Source organism: Phoca vitulina, unplaced genomic scaffold (assembly GCF_004348235.1).
Source record: "Phoca vitulina isolate PV1807 unplaced genomic scaffold, GSC_HSeal_1.0 scaffold24, whole genome shotgun sequence".
Lineage (NCBI taxonomy): Eukaryota > Metazoa > Chordata > Mammalia > Carnivora > Phocidae > Phoca > Phoca vitulina.
Window position 1 is genome coordinate 21,110,254 of NW_022589727.1, and position 6,870 is coordinate 21,117,123.

The 6,870-nt window shown below is 38.5% G+C and overlaps 1 protein-coding gene and 1 pseudogene across 1 annotated transcript in view; both read right to left on the reverse strand.

The window, feature by feature from the left end:
* The window catches only part of COLEC12 (collectin subfamily member 12), a 186,129-nt gene that overhangs the window by 115,275 nt on the left and 63,984 nt on the right, over positions 1 to 6,870 (reverse strand). The gene's annotated exons all lie outside the window — the stretch shown is intronic.
* Positions 2,311 to 4,183, reverse strand: LOC116642725 (annotated as a pseudogene).

Genomic DNA, 6,870 nt, shown 5'->3' on the forward strand with positions numbered 1-6,870 from the left:
GAGCAAGCAATACTAAAATCTGTATGGAACCACAAAAGACCCTGAATAGCCAAAGCAATCTTGAGAAAGAACAAAGCTGGAGGCATCATGCTCTTTGATTTCAAACTATGTTATGAAGCCATAGTAATCAAAATTGTATGGTATTGGCATAAAAACAGCCACACTGATCAGTGTAACTCAATAGAGAGCCTAGAAATAGACCCACGATTATATGGTCAATTTATGATAAAGGAGCCAAGAATACACGAATGGAAAAGAATAGCGTCTTCAGTAAATGGCATTGGGAAAACCTGGATAGCCACATGCAAAAGAATGAAACTGAACCCCTATCTTATACCATTTACAAAAATATACTCAAATTGCATTAAAGACTTGAACATAAGACCTGAAACCATAAGACCCCTAGAAGAAAACTTAGGGTGTAAACTCATTGACATTGGTCTTAGCAATGATTTTTTTGGATTTGACACCAAAAGCAAAGGCAAGTAAAAATGAGTAAGTGGAACTACATCAAACTAAAAAGCTTCTGCACAGCAAAGGAAATCATCAACAAAATGAAAAGGAAACTATGGAATGGGAGAAAAATATTTTTAATTGCGTTGTTTTTTTGCTATTGAGTTGGATGAGTTCCTTGTGTATTTTGGATCTTAGTCCTTTACTGGATATGTGGGTTGCAAACTTTACACCAGGAAACTTTAAAAAATTATCAGAAATCTTGTCTTGAATTTCAAAAATAAAATTATAAAAAACCTAAGCGAACAAATTTATACTTTTTATATCTCTCCAGATCAAGTTAAATGATGGCAAAAAAAGACTGATTTTCATATGATTCTGTGGTGTCTCTCATTTTCAGAGAATACAGAAATCAGATCTTCAAGCTACTCAGTGGGTAACTGACCAAATGGTCAGAACACATGCCATAATTGCTCAGCTATCTGTTATTATGGCTAAAAAAGCGATTGATTAGAAATTATATCCAATTGATATATATAGACACATGTCTGTCGGAGCTCATTTAAAAGAAATTACTTTAAATAAAGTATTATTCCCCAAATGAATCAGCATTGCATTTAATTAGGTAACTAAAAACTATCTTTTTTTCAGACTTAAGTTAAAAATTATAAGCCAATATAATTTGGGAGAATAGTAATTAAGACACTAAACTATATATAAATATAATGGCTTTCCATTAAGATTTCATTAACTTAATGTTTTTCTCCCTTTGGATTAAATTACATCAGGCCAAAATGAACTTGCCCCCAAGCAAATTTTCTAAGGAATGAATATAACATTTACTAGGAAACACAAATACAGTAAAGGAATTTTCTTAAAGATATTTTTTAACAGATGGAAGGCTTTACTTTAAAAATGTAAAAGGTCATAAAAGCCCCTTTTTGGGGGGCAATCATAATTTTTTTTAACAGGCCAAAGTGAATATTCTTAACACACACGTGTGACTTTTAATTCTTTAAAATGCAGTGGGGAGTGATTTTTCCTTAACAGTAAGAAGGAAAATCCCTCTGAGATTGTGAAGCCGTAGAATTTGAGACTAAAAATTTGCTCACATCAAGACGCTGTTAGTTAACCATCTGCTTTGTGTGTTTGTGTTTTCTTAATGAAAGCATTTAGTTTCCCCACTAGTAAGGATGCAGATTTCAAAGCAGTTAAACTACTGTTAGATCAATGTGCACCACACCAGACAGCATCTATACTGGGCTGATTTGATAGTAAACAACGCAAACAAACAAAGGTATTTTCTTATTCAATTCATTGCCAACACCGGCTAGCAGAGAATCTGCACCAGAGTGAAAGGGAAGGTAGGGCTGTGTGGTGGCCAACGTTGAACTGAACGTCTAATTCCAGGCCTATGTGAATAACGAAATCTCAGTGAACAACCAAATCGGGAGATCCCCTACCACCCCATCTATCTAATCTAGCACCCTTTACTTGCTATTTTTTTATTTTTTTGGTGAGATGATTCTTTTAACTACACTCCATAGACAAGACATGCTTATAAATTTATAAAAAGTTATACATGTATAAATAAATTTATAAATTCATAAAGGTCTGTTTAAACAAGAAGTTTCACTTCGATAAGAGAATTATAAACTATGCAAATCTTTTATTTAAAATGATGTGAGGGGCGCCTGACTGGCTCAACCAGTAGACTATGCAACCCCTGATCTCAGGGTCAGGAGCTTAAGCCCCACACTGGGCGTGGAGCCTACTTAAAAAAAATGAAGTGATAAATTATAATTAATGTGTAAGTATAATAATGGCACTAAATTTAGATATGGAAATTCTCCTCAAAGTTGCTGAGTGTGAATACTATCAAACCTTTCCTTTCTGTTGATGCTTCTGGCTGAGAACGGAAGAAGCGATGGAGGCTTAAATTGAAAAATTCTTTACATGGTTTCTGGTGACCATGTGTGGAGGGCAATGTCTTTTTCTCTAGAGTCTCAAGGTAAAATGTCTCTGATTTGAAATCAGAATTGATCTGCTGTTCTGCTAACCACGGCTCGAATACCGCCATAAAGCTTTGATGGAGGATTTCCCAGGATGAGGTTGTAAATGGCAGTTCTTGCCATCCTGATGTTTCAGAAAGAGCCAAGATTGTGAACTTTCACATCAGTCAAAACTATCCATGTCTGTGTCAGATTCTCTCTGGTGATTTTGATTTTTCCTCCTTCGCCAGGGATTCTTCCTATTGCCCGGGACAGGTGGTCTCCCTTTATGGGCTTCACGTCTGTAATTCCAAGACTCTAGAAAGAGGTCCTCCAACCTAATGAGGGCAAGTGCATCCTCCACTGGAAACCCAAGAAGAAAGGCTTTCACAAAATCAGCTGCTTCTGTCAGAGCACGAACATCCTTGGTTTCTTTACAGGTCCCGATTTCTACATTCCTCGATTTTAAGGAACAGGGTACCTGAAGTCCCAAATGTTCTACGATGGGAGATGGGAGTAACTCTTTTCATCCAGTTATCTTTTAATGGCATGTGGCTATTAGTTGGAACAGGGATCTTCCTTGTTTCTTCTTTCTGGCCCAGGAATCCACGGCCAGTGGCGGGTGGCAAAATGGGCTTCGCTGGCCGAGCCTCCGCTGTGTCCATGCAGCCCATGTCCCCACATCCCCTGACTGCAGACGGCTGCTCAGCCTGCCTTTTTCCCCACCCACCGGCCGACCCGGCTGGTGAGCTGGGTGAAGCCGTCCTAGCCTGGAAGCCCAGTGCTCTGTGCTTCCCTCCCCAGGAACCTACAGCCCCCATGTGCTTCTGGCCCTTACTGCTCTTATTTTAATTCACAGCTCTTATCACTGCCTGGCATTACAGGTTTATTGTTTGTTAATTTATTTTCTGTCTCTCCCAGTAGAATGGGAACTGCCTCAGGGCTGGCTCTGGTTTGCTCACTTGCTGTATCCCCAGCTCCCAGAACAGGGCCTGGCACATGAAGTTGCTCAATAAATAAATCCTTTGGAGAACTACAGACTCTGGACCTAGATAACTCTGCTTATTAATTATCCCTATTTTGAAAACTTGTATTTTTCCAGAGCTCTTTCCTAATTACCTAATTATTTACTAATGAATGTATTATTTATAGCACATTTGAAAGATAATGTTCCCTTTCACTTATATGTTGCATTTGAAACAGTGAATTGAAAATCTCTTAGGTTTTATTTGTACAGGCAAAACTGCTAAGAATATGAGTATGAATGGGCTAAGCTAAATTCATTAATCCAATCAAGTATTTTATAAAAAGTAGAAATTTAAATTTTTTTAAATTTAAATTTAAAACTTCTTTAAATTAAAAAAAATGTTTAAAGGGGCGCCTGGGTGGCTCAGATTGTTAAGCATCTGCCTTCGGCTCAGGTCATGATCCCAGGGTCCTGGGATTGAGCCCCACGTCTGGTTCCTGGCTCCTGCCTCCTGCCTCCTGGCTCCTGGCTCCTGGCTCCTGCCTCCTGGCTCCTGGCTCCTGGCTCCTGGCTCCTGCTTCCTGCCTCCTGCCTCCTGCCTCCTGGCTCCTGGCTAGGTGGGGAGCCTGCTTCTCCCTCGCCCTCTGCCTCTCCCCTGCTCATGCTCTCTCTCTCTCTCTATCTCTCTGTCTCAAATGAATAAATAAAATCTTTAAAAAAAAAAAAAAAAGTTTAAATAGTCAACTTTAAATTATTTTGAACCTACCTCCATATCACCACGAAAAACAATTATCAAACAGACACAAATCCAACTAAAGAACTGAATATTCTGAAAAAGAGGGAAAACTTTTACTGTATAGTCATTGTCATATGAAAGAATGTTTTTAGGACCCAAAATGGAGAATGAGTAATAAACCTAGTGTTCCTGACAAAACAAATATGTTTTGTTAACCCAAAGGGCCAAAATTTTAAAAATATAGAATGATCCCATGATTATACTCTTCATCATCTTTGCACGTAAACGGCTGTCCACTTTGTATTTAAGTGGGTGGCAACACATAGGAACCATGATCAGATCATGTGGCCTCTTACAGCTGGTCAACACATTTTATCTTGACTGGCGTACCCTGTAGGATTTGGATCGGGCACTTCCTACTTTGCATCTCATCTCATAACATACTGAAGATTCTTTAGGACAAGAATCATGCCTTATTCATGTTTATTTCTTGAGGCACTTTGGAGGCCTGACACAGAGTTGGTGTTCAAAAAATCATAATTGAATGAATGAATGACCCATGGAATGTGGAGGAGGGAGGAGAGAGCAAAGGGCCACTGAGGTGTCTAGCTTGGGTAAATCGATGAAAGGGGGAACTCATGAGGAGGAGCACACAGGGAGCAAGCTAATGAGTCTGACTTTGGACGTGTTGAGTTTGACATCCTACTGCATATCTGGGTTGGAGATCGCCCGTAAGTAGTTGGGAAAACCAGGCCGCAAAGTACCAGGGCTCCTTCTCTCACATTCACTGGTCCTTGGTCCTTCCAACAGGGGTATGCTAGAAAAGCAGCAGCAACAGCAGTAGTAGTGGTGATGATGATGATGATGATGTTGATAATTGCTAATTGCTAACACTTACTGAACCATTGCCGTGTACTATGAGTTTATATATATGATCTTATCTAACTATTACAGAAACCCAAGGAGGTAGATACCAGTACTGTCTAGGGAGGTTAAATAACTTGCCTATGGTCGGTCACAAGCCTATACTCCTAGTCATTTTACTAAAATCCAAACCAATCCGAGAAACCTTGAAGAGTAGATGAGTACTGCCATCCTTAACTCTAAACATGTATCTTCTCGATTTGTCCCTCTACCCTCAGGTCTGGAAATATTTCCACAGTGAACCTGGACTTGACTATGTCCATTCACTAACCTAATTAATTTATTCATTCATTTACTAACAAATACTTATTCAGTTCCAGATATTGTGTTAAGTGCTGGCACCTACATTAAAGCCAGTACTAAAATAATGTTATCACTGGCAATAAAAATAATAGCAGCAAGAGTTTATAAAATACAACAAAAGAAGCAACAGAGTATGTGGACATTCCTACTACAAAGGGAGCCTGGTTTCAACTTCTAATCTGGCTACAAAACCTCATTTAGCTTGGCTGGGTCTCAGTGTCCTTATAGAAAAGTTAAGGGGTAAAATTACAGCCAGTTCTGCTATATTGCTACTTTGAAAATACAAACTCTTTCCAAACCATTTGATATATTAGAAAACAATCTGAGCATTACATGAATTTCACTTTTTTGCTAATACACAATTTCTTCTGTGACAAACACTAAGTGAATGCAGAAAACTTCATCCAGCTGAACTGAGCCATTCTGGAATACACAAAATGTGTGCGCGCATACACACACACACACACACACACACTTTAAACACCTCCCAGCTACCTCAGTTCACTGTGTGTTGAGAGCCACACCCGTCCATATCTGGTGTTAGAACTTTCCATCTGATATCAGATAAACCTCCTTCCACCCCTTCACAAAAACTCACAAGCTACAACCCTTCCATTATCTACCTCCTCAAGCAAATTCTTCAAAAGAAAGTGCCATGCTTACTGTTGTATTTATATTTTTCTTAACATGTGTTTCTTTAACATGTATAAAACTGTGCTAACCTTTTTATAGAACCTTATCTTTTTTAAAAATATGTCAGTGGTAAGGTCTTTGAATGTTGTGACCCATGCCCCTTACCCCACTTTTCCCATTAGCCTGTGGTTTTTATTACATGATTTTGCACAGTGCGGGGGTTTTTAGAAAGGCAATATGTTGAACGATAGCAGAACTGACTGTACTCAGATCATGCTCAAATTTAATGTCAGTTCCGCGTAACTCCACTATGTCATTCCTAGATTGAATGTTTACTTCTGATAGTCCTTTAAACAAATATTAACATGCTGAATCACATCAATAGGAGGCTGAAAATAAAAAGTAGCATTTCTTTAAGTCAACTGGCTTTTTTTTTTCTATAAGGGAAAAAAGGACCAGGTCATATCATTTAAATGACCACATACTCACTGTTCATTTTGCTACTCCCTCAGGGAAAGCACCTACTTCCTTGTACTTGAAAATTCAGCATTTTAGAAAGGCTGTCCCTTATCCAAACCATAAGAGACTCTTAATCATAGGAAATAAACCAAGTGTTGCTGGGGGGTAGGGGGATGGGGAGATGGGGTAACTGAGTGATGGACATTAAGGAGAGAATATGATGTAATGAGCAGTGGGTGTTATATAAGACTGATGAATCACAGACCTCTACCTCAGAAACCAATAATACATTATATGTTAATCAGTTGAACTTAATTTTAAAAAATGGAGAAAGAAGGAAAGAAAGAAAGAGAAAGAAAGAAAGAAAGAAAGAAAGAAAGAAAGAAAGAAAGAAAGAAAGAAAG